Consider the following 13,391-nt stretch of genomic DNA (forward strand, 5'->3'; position numbering starts at 1 on the left):
GGTGGAGATTACAGAGATAGGGAGGATTGTTGGAGCTGGTGGAGGTTACAGAGATAGGGAGGGCTGTAGGAGCTGGAGGAGGTTAACGCGATTGGGAGGGTTGCAGAGACTGGTGGAGGTTACAGAGATAGGGAGGATTGTTGGAGCTGGTGGAGGTTACAGAGATAGGGAGAGTTGTAGAGACTGGTGGAGATTACAGAGATAGGGAGGGTTGTAGGAGCTGGAGGAGGTTAACGCGATAGGGAGGGATGTAGAGACTGGTGGAGGTTACAGAGATAGGGAGAGCTGTACGAGCTGGTGCATGTTACAGAGATAGGGAGGGTTGTTGGAGCTGGTGGAGGTTACAGAGATAGGGAGGGTTGTAGAGACTGGTGGAGATTACAGAGATAGGGAGGATTGTTGGAGCTGGTGGAGGTTACAGAGATAGGGAGGGCTGTAGGAGCTGGAGGAGGTTAACGCGATTGGGAGGGTTGCAGAGACTGGTGGAGGTTACAGAGATAGGGAGGATTGTTGGAGCTGGTGGAGGTTACAGAGATAGGGAGAGTTGTAGAGACTGGTGGAGATTACAGAGATAGGGAGGGTTCTAGTAGCTGGAGGAGGTTAACGCGATAGGGAGGGTTGTAGAGACTGGTGGAGGTTACAGAGATTGGGAGAGCTGTACGAGCTGGTGGATGTTACAGAGATAGGGAGGGTTGTTGGAGCTGGAGGAGGTTAACGCGATAGGGAGTGTTGTAGAGACTGGTGGAGGTTACAGAGATAGGGAGAGCTGTACGAGCTGGTGGAGGTTACAGAGATAGGGAGGGTTGTAGAGACTGGTGGAGGTTACAGAGATAGGGAGAGTTGTAGAGACTGGTGGTGATTACAGAGATAAGGAGGATTGTTGGAGCTGGTGGAGGTTACAGAGATAGGGCGGGCTGTCGGAGCTGGAGGAGGTTAACGCGATTGGAAGGGTTGTAGAGACTGGTGGAGTCTACAGAGATAGGGAGGATTGTTGGAGCTGGTGGAGGTTACAGAGATAGGGAGGGCTGTAGGAGATGAGGAGGTTAACGTGATAGGGAGGGTTGTAGAGACTGGTGGAGGTTACAGAGATAGGGAGGGCTGTAGGAGCTGGTGGATGTTACATAGATAGGGAGGGCTGTAGGAGCTGAGGAGGTTAACGCAATAGGGAGGGTTGTAGAGACTGGTGCAGGTTACAGAGATAGGGAGGGCTGTAGAAGGTTAACGCGATAGGGAGGGGAAGGGCCATGGGGGATTTGAGGACAAGGACGAGAAACTTAAAATGTGGATGTTGCTTGACTGGGAGGCAATGTAGGGCAGTGAGAGCAGGAGTGACAGGGGATCAGGACTTGGAGCAACTTAAGACACAGGCAGAAGAGTTTTAGATGACCTCAGGTTTACAGAAATTGGGTGAGCATCAGGACTGCCTTGACATTGTCAAGTCTAGAGCTGACAATGTCTTGAATGAGGGTTTCAGCCACATTTCAGCTGAAATTGGGGCGCGTTCGGGTGATCTTACAGAGGCGGAAATGTGCAGCGTTAGTGATGGTGCCGACATGAGGTCAGAAGCGCATCTCGGCGTCAAATGTGGCACCAGGATTTCGAACAGACTGGCTTCAACTCAGACCACTGCCGGGGAGAGAGGTAGAGTCAGTAGTTAAGGAATGGAGTTTGGAGCGGAAACTGAAAACAGTAGCTTCAGTTATGAGGGCAGTACTGAGGGAGTGCTGCACTGTCGTCGGGTCAGTACTGAGAGAGTGCTGTACTGTCAGAGGGTCAATACTGAGGGAGTGCTGCACTGTCAGAGGGTCTGTACTGAGGGAGTGCTGCACTGTTGGAAGGTCAGTACTGAGGGAGCGCTTCACTCACAGAGGGTCAGTACTGAGGGAGTGCTGCACTGTTAGAGGGTCTGGACTGAGGGTGTGCGGCACTGTCGGAGGGTCAGTACTGAGTGAGTGCTGCACTGTGACAGGGCCAGTACTGAGGGAGTGCTGCACTGACAGAGGGTCAGTACTGAGTGAGTGCTGCACTGTCAGAGGGGAAAACTGAGGGAGTGCTGCACTGTCGGAGGGTCAGTACGGAGGGAGTGTTGCACTGTCCGAGGGTCAGTACTGAGTGAGTGCTGCACTGTCAGAGGGGCTAACTGAGGGAGTGCAGCACTGTGCGAGGGTCAGAACTGAGGGAGTGCTGCACTGTCAGAGGGACAAACTGAGGGAGTGCTGCACTGTTAGAGGGTCAGTACTGAGTGAGTGCTGTACTGTCAGAGGGTCAGTACTGAGGGAGTGCTGCACTGTCAGTGGATCAGTCCTGATGGAGTGCTGCACTGTGAGAGGAGCAGTACTGAGTGAGTGCTGCACTGTCAAGGGTCAGTACTGAGTGAGTGCTGTACTGTCAGAGGGTCAGTACTGAGGGAGTGCTGCACTGTCAGAGGGTCAGTACTGAGGGAGTGCTGCACTGTTATTGGGGCAGTACTGATTGAGTGCTGCACTGTCAGAGGGTCAGTACTGAGGGAGTGCTGCCCTGTCAGAGGAGCAGTACTGAGTTAGTGCTGCACTGTCAGAGGGTCAGTACTGAGTGAGTGCTGTACTGTCAGAGGGTCAGTACTGAGGGAGTGCTGCACTGTGAGAGGAGCAGTACTGAGTGAGTGCTGCACTGTCAAGGGTCAGTACTGAGGGAGTGCTGCCCTGTCAGAGGAGCAGTACTGAGTGAGTGCTGCACTGTCAGAGGGTCAGTACTGAGGGAGTGCTGCACTGTGAGAGGGTCAGTACTGAGTGAGTGCTGCACTGTCAAGGGTCAGTACTGAGTGAGTGCTGCACTGTTATTGGGTCAGTACTGAGTGAGTGCTGCACTGTCAAGGGTCAGTACTGAGTGAGTGCTGCACTGTCAAGGGTCAGTAGTGAGTGAGTGCTGCACTGTTATTGGGTCAGTACTGAGTGAGTGCTGCACTGTCAAGGGTCAGTACTGAGGGAGTGCTGCACTGTCAGAGGGTCAGTACTGAGGGAGTGCTGCACTGTCAGAGGATCAGTACTGAGGGAGTGCTGCACTGTTATTGGGGCAGTACTGAGTGAGTGCTGCACAGTCAGAGGGTCAGTACTGAGGGAGTGCTGCCCTGTTAGAGGAGCAGTACTGAGTGAGTGCTGCACTGTCAGAGGGGCAGTACTGAGTGAGTGCTGCACTGTCAGAGCGGCAGTACTGAGGGAGTGCTGCCCTGTCAGAGGAGCAGTACTGAGGGAGTGCTGCACTGTCAGAGGGGCAGTACTGAGTGAGTGCTGCACTGTCAGAGCGGCAGTACTGAGTGAGTGTTGCACTGTCAGGAGCCCTCTTTCAGATGTGACGTTAAACAGAGACTCCATCCTGCACAGTGGCGCAGTGGTTAGCACCGCAGCCTCACAGCTCCAGGGACCCGGGTTCGATTCCGGGTACTGCCTGTGTGGAGTTTGCAAGTTCTCCCTGTGTCTGCGTGGGTTTTCTCCGGGTGCTCCGGTTTCCTCCCACAAGCCAAAAGACTTGCAGGTTGATAGGTAAATTGGCCATTATAAATTGTCACTAGTATAGGTAGGTGGTAGGGAAATATAGGGACAGGTGGGGATGTTTGTTGGGAATATGGGAATAGTGCAGGATGAGGATAAAATGGGCGGTTGATGTTCGGCACAGACTCGGTGGGCCGAAGGGCCTGTTTCAGTGCTGTATATCTAATATAAATAATATAAAAAAATCCTCTTACTCCCGTGGATATAAACAGTCCCATTGGACTATTTTGGATAACAGCAGGGGAGTTCTCCTTGGTGTCCTGGCCAATAATTATCCCTCAATTAACGTCACTAATACAGATTACCTGGTCATTATCACATTGCTGTTTGTGGGAGCTTGCTGTGGACAAATCAGCTGCCATGATTCTTACATTACAACAGTGACTGCACTGCAGCAAAACAAGCATTTCATTGGCTGTGACGCACTTTGGCAGGTGGTCGTGAGGGACGATATAAAATAGCCTGTCAATAACTCCCTCTTTCTATTTGATATTGAAAGTCCAAGTGAATCGCTGTTTCACCTGGAAGGAGAGTTTGGGGTCCTGGACGGTTGCTGACATATTGAAGCAATTTATCATGAGAATGATCTGTCTGGGACACTCAGTGTCCATTTATGATCTAATATACACAGCCTATTGCTCAATACTGACACATTACTGATATGGGAGGTATTTATCCTGTGAATATTTTATGTCAGATACTCAGTGTCCATTAATCTGAGAGGATACAGAGCACATTGCCCCAATATGATCCAGTACTGATGTCGTGCTAGTCAGATGAGGCTCACAGACTGAGGACAATGGACTGTTTAGATCAGAGGCACAGATAGGATCTCCCGAAAAGGCACCGGTACATATTCAGGTACATAGGCAAACAAGAGTGAAGACAGCCAGAGAGAGAGAGAGAGAGAGAGGGAGAGAGCTGTGAGAGTCGCTGTGTTACCAGGAAACGTGACATTGTGAAGTCTCTGCCCAGCTATCAATGGACCAGAGACTGACTGCTGGTCACACCCTAACATTGGGACAGTGATGGGACTGCGATGGGCTCTGTATTTAAATTTCAAGTCAAACATTGCCAAGGGTGTATTTCTCGAAGCATTAATCTGTATATCTGAGGGAGTTATTGATAGGCTATTGTCAAATACTGACCCATTACTGATATGGCTGGGATTAATATCAGAACCATAGCTAGGGGCTGATGGATTCAAACATGGAATTCTGGGAAAGATGGGCACAGCTTGTTCCAGGATTTCGGAGAGGAAAGGGAGGTTGGAGATGGGATAGTATTTTGTAAGGACAGAAGAGTCAAGGGTTGCTTCTTTTGAAGGAGTCATCGAGTCATTTACGGCACTGAAGAAGGCCATTCGGACCATCGGGTCCATGCTGGCTCTTCACGGTGCTGTGCAGTCAGTCCACTCCCCTGGCTCGATCCCTGTAGCCCTGCAAGTCTATTTCTCTCAGGTGGCTATCCGACTATCTCTTGAAGTCATTGATCATCTCCGCTTCCACCATCCTGTGGGCAGTGAGTTCCAGGTCATTAACACCCTCAGTGCAAAGAAAGTTCTTCCTCATATTTCCCTGCATCTCTTACCCAAACCTTCAACCTCCTGATTGTACCATTAGTTAATGGGAACCGTTTTTCCTTGTCTGAGTTATCTGTACCCGCTGCCTTTATTTATGAAGCCCAAGATCCCACATGCTTTCCTAACCAAGCTCTCACTATGTCCTGCCACCTTCAAAGATGTGTGCACATACACCCCTAGGTCCCTCTGTCCCTGCACACTCTTTACAACTGTGCCATTAAGTATATATTGTCATAATCTTGCACATTTCTGTTAAACCTCCTTTGTTCGAAGGAGGACAACCCCAGCTTTTTCAACCTAACCTTGCAAATAAAATCCCCCATCACTGGAACCATTCTGGTAAACCTTCTCTGCACACTCTCAAGGAGCCTCACATCTTTCCTGAAGTGTGGTGACCAGAACTGGACACAACTCTCCATTTGGGGCCTAACCAGAGCTTTATAAAGGTTCAGCATAGCTTCACTGCTTCTGCACCCGATGCCTTTATTTATGAAGCCCAAGATCCCACATGCTTTCCTAACCACTCTCTCACTATGTCCTGCCACCTTCAAAGATGTGTACACATACACCCCCAGGTCTATCTGTCCCTGCACACTCTTCACAACTTTGTCATTAAGTATATATTGTCTCTCCCTATTCCTTCTGCTAAAATGCATCACCTCACACTTGTCAGAATGAAATTCCATTGGTCACCTTTCTGCCCATTCTGCTCGTCTATCCAGGCAGTTCAGATCATCCTCACTGTTTGCTGCACCTCCAGGTTTGGTGTGGAGAGCAAATTTTGAGATTCTGCTCTGTATTTCAAAATCCAAGTCATTTATATATAGCAGAAAAAGCAGTGGTCCCAGCACTGACCCATGGGGGAACACCAGTGACTACCATCCCTCAGTCAAAAAAGCAACCATTTACTACGATTCGCTGTTTCCTGTCCTGACGGCACTTTTTCACCCAAATGAACACTGACCCTCTCATCCATGAGCCTCAGTTGTGTTAACCAGCATTTTATGGGGTACCTTGTCAAACGCTTTCTTAAAATCCACATAAACAACATCCACCACATTCACTCCATCGACCTTCTCTGTTGCTTCATCAAAGAATTCAATTAGATTAGTCAATAATGTTCAGCCTTTTGAAAATCCATGCTGGCTACCCTTAATTAAACTCGAACCTCTCCAACCGTCTATTGATTTTTCTCTGATTATTGTTTCTAGAACCTTACCCATCAGTGATGTTAAACTAAGTGGCCTGTAGTTGCTCGGACTGTCTTTACACCCTTTCTTGAATATGGATTTGCCACTCTGTCGTCCTCTGGCACCTCCCCCATAACCAGGGAAGATTTGAAGATGACGGCAAGCCCTTCTTCTATCTCTACCCCCCACTTCCTTTCACAACCTGTGATGCAAGTTATCTGAACCAGGTGACTTATCCACCCAAAGCATAGCCAGCCTTTTTAGTACCAGCTCTCAATTGTTATCCTATCCATTGCCTCTACTCTCTCTGCTTCTGCAGATAATTTTCAGCCTCCAGTTCCTTCGGGAACACTGATACAAAGTTCTCATTAAGTATATTAGCTTTGCCCTGTGCCTCAAAGCACATATTACTCTCTCCGTCCTTACTTGACCCCTCTTTACCTCTTACTACTCACTTACTATTTACGAGCTGGTAGAAGATCTTTGAGCCCCTTTTATGAATCTCCCTCTCCCCTTTCCACATTGAGGCTGAAATGGGCTTTGTTTGCAACGATTACATCATCCAGGTCTGATCAGATACTCGGAGCTTTTGTGAACAAATTCCCATCAACCTCAACAAGTTGTGCTATTTCCCCATTTGTCAGTGTTTTACCCCCTTCTGATGTTGTTCAATTTGTTAGTGTTTTTCCCCTGCTGAAGTTGTTGCTGTATTTATTGTTTTTTTCACTGAAGTTGTTGTTGAACTTGTTGGTGTCTTTCCCCAGCTGAAGTTGCTGCTGCGTTGCTTGATGTACTTCCCTAAAGTTGTTGGTGAAGTTGTTGGTGTTTCCCCTGCTGACGTTGTGAGAATATTAGTTGTTTTCTTTACTCCCCCCTTCCCCTAAAGTTGCAGGATTTGTTGGTGATTGCTTCCTGAAGTTGTTGTTGAATTTGTTGGTGTAATTTTCCTGTTGAAGTTGTTGTGATGTTTGTTTTTATTTCTCCTGAAGAAGTTGTTGAATTTGTTGGTGTCTTTCTGCTCCTGAAGTTGTTGTATTTGTTGTTCTTTTTCCCCCTCCTGAAGTAGTTGTTGAATTCCCCTGTTCCTCGTGAACATGTTACACTCACCACCCCTCATGACTCAGCTTACACTATAAGTGTATCCCTGAGTGAAATCTCTCTAATGTGCAGGTAATATCTGCTTCCAGCGTCTCCCTGGGACCCTGTTCCACAGAGTGAACTCCTGCTCATTGAAATAACCTTTCTGCAGGTTCGTTTCCAGGTCAAATAATTAAAACATTAAGTAACTATTACAACAAAGAGTATTGTCCCTTTTCCCTCAAGGGAGCTGGAATAGAAAGCGCTGGGTGTTGTGTTACTGTTGTATGCAGCTCGGATTAGTCCCCTTCTGGAGAAACCATGTTGAGTTCTGTGCATCAAAACTCAGGAAGGATGTCTCAGCCTTGGAAGTAATGACACCAGGTCTAAAAGGGTTCAATTAGCTTCACAGTTTGCATGGCCTAATGTCATATTCTCTTAAGTATAGGAGATTAAAGGGTGATCTCATTGAAATATTTAGGGCGATTAAAGGATTCGATGGTGTTAATGGACAGAAACAATTTCCTCTGCTGGGGGAGTCCAGGGCAAGGTGGGGTGGGGCTGTTTAGGAGTGATGTCAGGAAACGCTGGTTCACACAGCAGGAAGTGGAAATCTGGAACTCTCTCCCTCAAAAAGCTCTACAGATGGGGGTTTGAGGGGGTTAATCAGACATTCCAAAGCAGAGATTGCTAGATTGATGTTAGGTGAGGGTATTAAATGATATGGAATTCAACAACAACTTCAGGAGAAAAACAACAACATCGAGAAAAAACACCAATAGATTCAACAGCAACTTTAGCAGGAGACAAACAGGAAAAAATACAAAAACAACTGCACCAGAAAAATAACCCACTAACAAGCTCAGCAATAACTTCAACAGGAGAAAAATAAAGTACTAATAAAATCAACAACAACTTCAACAGGAGAAAAACACCAACAAAGTCAACAACAACTTTAGCAGGAGAAAACACCAACAAATTCAACAACAACCTGAAGGAAAAAAGCACCAACAAATTCAACAACAAGAAAAACACCAACAAATTCAACAACAACTTCTGCAGGAGTAAACAACAACAAATTCAAAACAACAACCTCAACAGGAAAAACACCAAAAATTTCAACAACAACCTCAGCAGGAAAAACAGCAACAAATGCAACAACAACTTCAACAGGAAAAACACCAACAAAGTCAACAACAACTTCAGCAGGAGAAAAAAACAAAAGAAACAAAAACAACTTCAGCAGGATCTGCACATTGTCAGTTCGTGGGATCTTGCCTTGTGGAAACTGGCTGCCACACTTCCTGCATTACAGCAGCGCCTGTACTTCGAAACAGTAGCAAAGAATATGGGAATAGCAAAACATATGAGATTAGCAAAACTGTGAGATCTTGGGCTTCATAAATAGAGGCACTGCCTACAAAATATGGGAAGTTATGCTGAATCTTTATAAAGCTCTAGTTAGGCCACAACTGGACAATTGCATCCAGTTCTGCTCACCACACTTTAGGAAGGAGGTGAGTTTCCTTGAGAGGGTGTAGAGGAGATTTACCACAATGGTTTCGGGGATAGGGGATTTTAATTACAAGGTTAGGTTGGAAAACCTGGAGAAAATGAGATTGAGTGGAGACCTGATAGAGGTGTACAAGATTGTGACAGGTTTAGATGAGGATCACAAAGGAAAGCTGCTCCTCACCCAGGAGTCAGTTCCCCAGCTCCACTGTCTAGTCCCACAGTGTTGGTGTTCCTGCTCCTCGCTCCAGCTGCAGGGAATTTACAGCACAGAAACAGAGCATTCGGCCAGACACGTCCATGCAGGCCTTTTTGATCCACACGAACGTCGTTCCACGCCCTCTTCATCTCGCCCCCAGCCGCATCTCCTTCTGTTCCTCTCTCCCTCATGTCCTATGCAGCACCCCCCCCCGACCCCCCCGACCCCCGCCACCCCCAGCTTAAATACATCTTGCCTATTCCCCTCAGCCTGTGGTAATGAGTTCCACATTCTCCTCACTCTCTGGGTGAAGATGTTTCTCCCGAATTCCCAATTGGATTTATTGGTGACTGTCTTATATTGATGACCCCTCCCCCTTTTTCTGGACTCGCCCGCAAATGGAAAAAATCTTCTCTACATTTATCTGATCAAAACCCCTTTCATAATCTTAAAGAGCTCTATCAGGTCACTCCTCAGCCTTCTCTTTTCTGGAGAAAAGAGCCCCAGTCTGTTCAGTCTTTTCCTGATCATTATCACCTCTCAGTTCTGATATCATCCTTGAACATCTTTCTGTGTCTTCATGTGGAAGACATGTTCACACTGCAACAGATAAACCGAACAGGATACAGAGCTGCAGGCTTTTATCTGAAACAGGTGTTTCTGTTGGTGTTTTTGTTGAACTGCTCCGTCTCTCTGAGTCACTGTGCTGACTCCAGGCACAGAAATACAGGGCCGAGTGATTCTCCCGCAGGCTGGTGGTCTCCAGGTTGAACTGGGAACCAGTCGGTCGTTTGGCATTGAAACCCTCCACCATCCCCTCTGAGTTCACACCTGGTGTAGCTGCAGAGTAAAACATCAGCCGCGGCTCCTTCCCCGGGTCCTGTCTGTACTAGAACATGTAACCGCTACTCTCACCCTCCACATGGCACTCCAGTCCCACTCCCTCCCCAGGAAATCTGGAGACGGCGGTGTGAGTCTGGTGGACCCTCGCCGAGATCGCGCCTGCGGGAAGAGACCGGGAGAGAAGAAGGTCAGTGAACAGGGACAAACTGGGATGTGAAGAATGAAGGAAGGAGAGAAAGATACAGAGAAAGAAAATAAGAAAGAGAGCTGTTAACACAAACAATGGGTGTGTGGGGTGGTGGTGAGAATGATCCCTTACTTTGAAATCAGACCATGAGACTCAATAACAGATACATCTTCCACTGGAAGCTGATCCTGCAATTGGGAAATCAGTGGAAAGAAGAGAGTTGAGTCCTGTGAGAAGCCACATGAAGACTCAAGCAAGTGATTGAGGTTTGTCCAACACCTCCCTCCCTGATGGGGATCCCACACCCCTCTCTCTACCATTGGCTGCCAGTAGTTGTCGTTGCATTTGTTGGTATCGCTCTGCTGCTAAAGTTGTTGTTGTTTTTGTTGTTGTATTTGCTGGTGTTTTTCTCCGACTGAGGTTGTTGAATTTGTTGGTGCTTGAATCTCCTGCTGATCTGTTGTTGAATTTGTTGGCGTTGTTCTCCTGCTGAGGTAGTTGTTGTGTTTTCCCTGCTGGGGTTTTTGTTGTGTTTTTTGTTTTCTTCCCTGCTTCAGTTGCTGTTGGAATTTTTTTAATGTTGAGCTTGTTGTTGCATTATTTCGAGGTTTTTTTGCCCCCTGCTGAGGTTATTTTCTCTTTTTTAATTCATTCATGAGATTTTGGGCGACGCTGGTTGAGGCCAGCATTTATTGGCTATCCTTAATCGCCCTTGAGAAGGTGGTGGTGAGCTGCCTTCTTGAACCACTAGGTCCATGTGGGGTAGGTACACCCACAGTGCTGTTCGGAAGGGTGTTCCAGGATTTTGACCCACGAAAGTGAAGGAACGGTGATATAGTTCCAAGTCAGGATGGTGTGTGACTTGGAAGGGAACTTGCAGACGGTGATGTTCCCATGCGTCTGCTGCCCTTGTCCTTCTAGTTGGTAGAGCTCATGTGTTTGGACGGTGCTGTCAAAGGAACCTTGGTGCGTTACTGCAGTACATCTTGTAGCTGGTACAAACTGCTGCCACTGTGCGTCGGTGGCGGAGGGAGTGAATATTTAAGGTGGTGTTTGTTTAATTAGATTCCCCCAGCTGCTGTGGTGGGATTTGAACTCCTGTGCTCTGGATCATTTGGTCGAGGCCTCTGGATTACTAGTCCCTGTAAAATAACAGCTGTGCCACCGTACTCCCAGAGACTGGGGTTAGGTGTATTACACAATTCCCAAGTTTTTGCCATGTTTCCTTGCATTCTAGTTACACTGTGTGTATCCTTGTGAGCCCCACAGTAGTAAGCGCTGTTGGCTTGGACCCGGGAGCTTTTCAATGACAGAGTGAAAATGTTTGCCTGAGTCTCGTGCTGGGTTTCAATCCTTTTCCTGTCGTTCAATGAAGAAAGTACACTCTATCTGATCCATTCCATGCAGTCACCAATCTGCAAGTACCAGTCCAAATAACACTCAGTCATGTTGCCCTCCCCAATGCTTCTGTGGAACGTGGCTTCCTCCACGGGAACCAGGGTTTTGACCACCGGGGACTGGAGAACCATCTAACAAGATTCTTGACACAGGATCGCAAATCAATGGGGAGAGAACGACAGCGGGTTACAGGGCGGGACAGAGGCAAAAGCAGAAGAGAGGGAATAAGAAGGAGACAAATTATTCTTCTCCAGTCACGCTGCTACATTCATACTTATATTTGCTCCACAGGTTAAGCCCAATTATAAATCAGATTTATTACATTGATAAAACTATAAATGCACCAAACTCGGAAGGATGAACACAAACCAATTCAGTCTGCATCTGAGAAAAAAGAAAATTGGTAATGTTTAATGATGATACTCTGTCAGAATAATCCTAACTGCTGTTCACATCAAGGAACAGTAAATTATTTCAATTTGGTTGACGAGGAGATTATGTAAGCGATGCATAAAGTAACTATTACAAACATTAATTTCATCAACAATGGGACCAAATGGGGATAGTGGTGTTTCCTGTCTTAAAGCTGGAAAGCAGGAATATGGAAAGCAGATCTCAAACTACTTTGAGATTCTTTTCAGAGGAGGAGGCTCGTTATAAGCAGTGTGATCAAACCGCCCCTGCTGCTGTGGAAACTGCAGATAGGTCAAATAACCAGTGTCACTGGCGTTGTATTCCTTGCAGAGCACCATCTGACCACATCATACCAACAAAACCTTAGAGGGGAACAGAGCCGGACAGGGAGAGGCCATCCCGGGGAACCCCACATAGGGAGAAATAAAGAGAGAATGAGAGAGAGAGAACAACTGGGAGGGAGCAAGGGAGAGGTAGAGTGAGGCAAAGACAGAGAGAGAGAGAGACAGACTGATCAACACAGCCACTGAGAGATGGAATGATTCAGGGAAAATTAGTTGGAAAGAGAGAGAGAGATTGAGAGAACTAGTGACAGATAGAGAGAATGAGGCAATAGGAGGTGCAGAGACAGACAGGGAGAGACAGAGACAGAGCGACACAGAGACAGTAAATGAGAGGAGATAGACAGAATTAATTAGAGACAGAGAGACAGAATGAGACTGAGTGCGTGTGAGAGAGGAATAGAGACAGACAGCAAGAGTAAGAGAGGAAATGAGAGGCGAGAAAGAGAGGGGAAGGAAAGAAGAGAGTGAGATAAAGAGAGAGAATGAGAATGGGTGCGTGTGTGAGAGACAGAAAAAGCATCAGAGCTGAGAGGAAATGAGAGAAGGAAAGAGAGACAGGGATAAAGAAAGAGAATGAGAGTGAGTGTGTGTGAGAGAGGAAAGATAACAAGACCAACAGAGACAGAGAAACAGACATGACGAGAGAGAGTAAGGAAACAATTTTACAGAACAATGTAAACGATGTTTTTTATAATCAATATTGGTGAAGTCTGATGTGTTTCCTGGTGCTTGCTCGCCCACTGCTGTCCCCCTGGAGGAGAAAACCCCCCAAAAATACAAAAACAACTGCAGCAGAAAAAAACACTAACAAATTCAACAATAACTTCAACAGTAAAAATAAAAGCACCAATGAAAAGGGCGGTACAGTGGCCCAGTTGTTACCACCGCAGCCTCACAGCTCCAGCGACCCAGGTTCAATTCTGGGTACTGCCTGTGTGGAGTTTGCAAGTTCTTCCTGTGTCTGCGTACTTTCCTCTGGGTGCTCCGGTTTCCTCCCACATGCCATTATAAATTGCCCGTGGTATAGGTAGGTGGGAGGGAAATACAGGGACAGGTGGGGATGTGGTAGGAATATGGAATGAGTGTAGGATTAGTATAAATGGGTGGTTGGTGGTCGG

The sequence above is a fragment of the Heterodontus francisci genome, unplaced genomic scaffold (assembly GCF_036365525.1).
Source record: "Heterodontus francisci isolate sHetFra1 unplaced genomic scaffold, sHetFra1.hap1 HAP1_SCAFFOLD_349, whole genome shotgun sequence".
NCBI lineage: Eukaryota > Metazoa > Chordata > Chondrichthyes > Heterodontiformes > Heterodontidae > Heterodontus > Heterodontus francisci.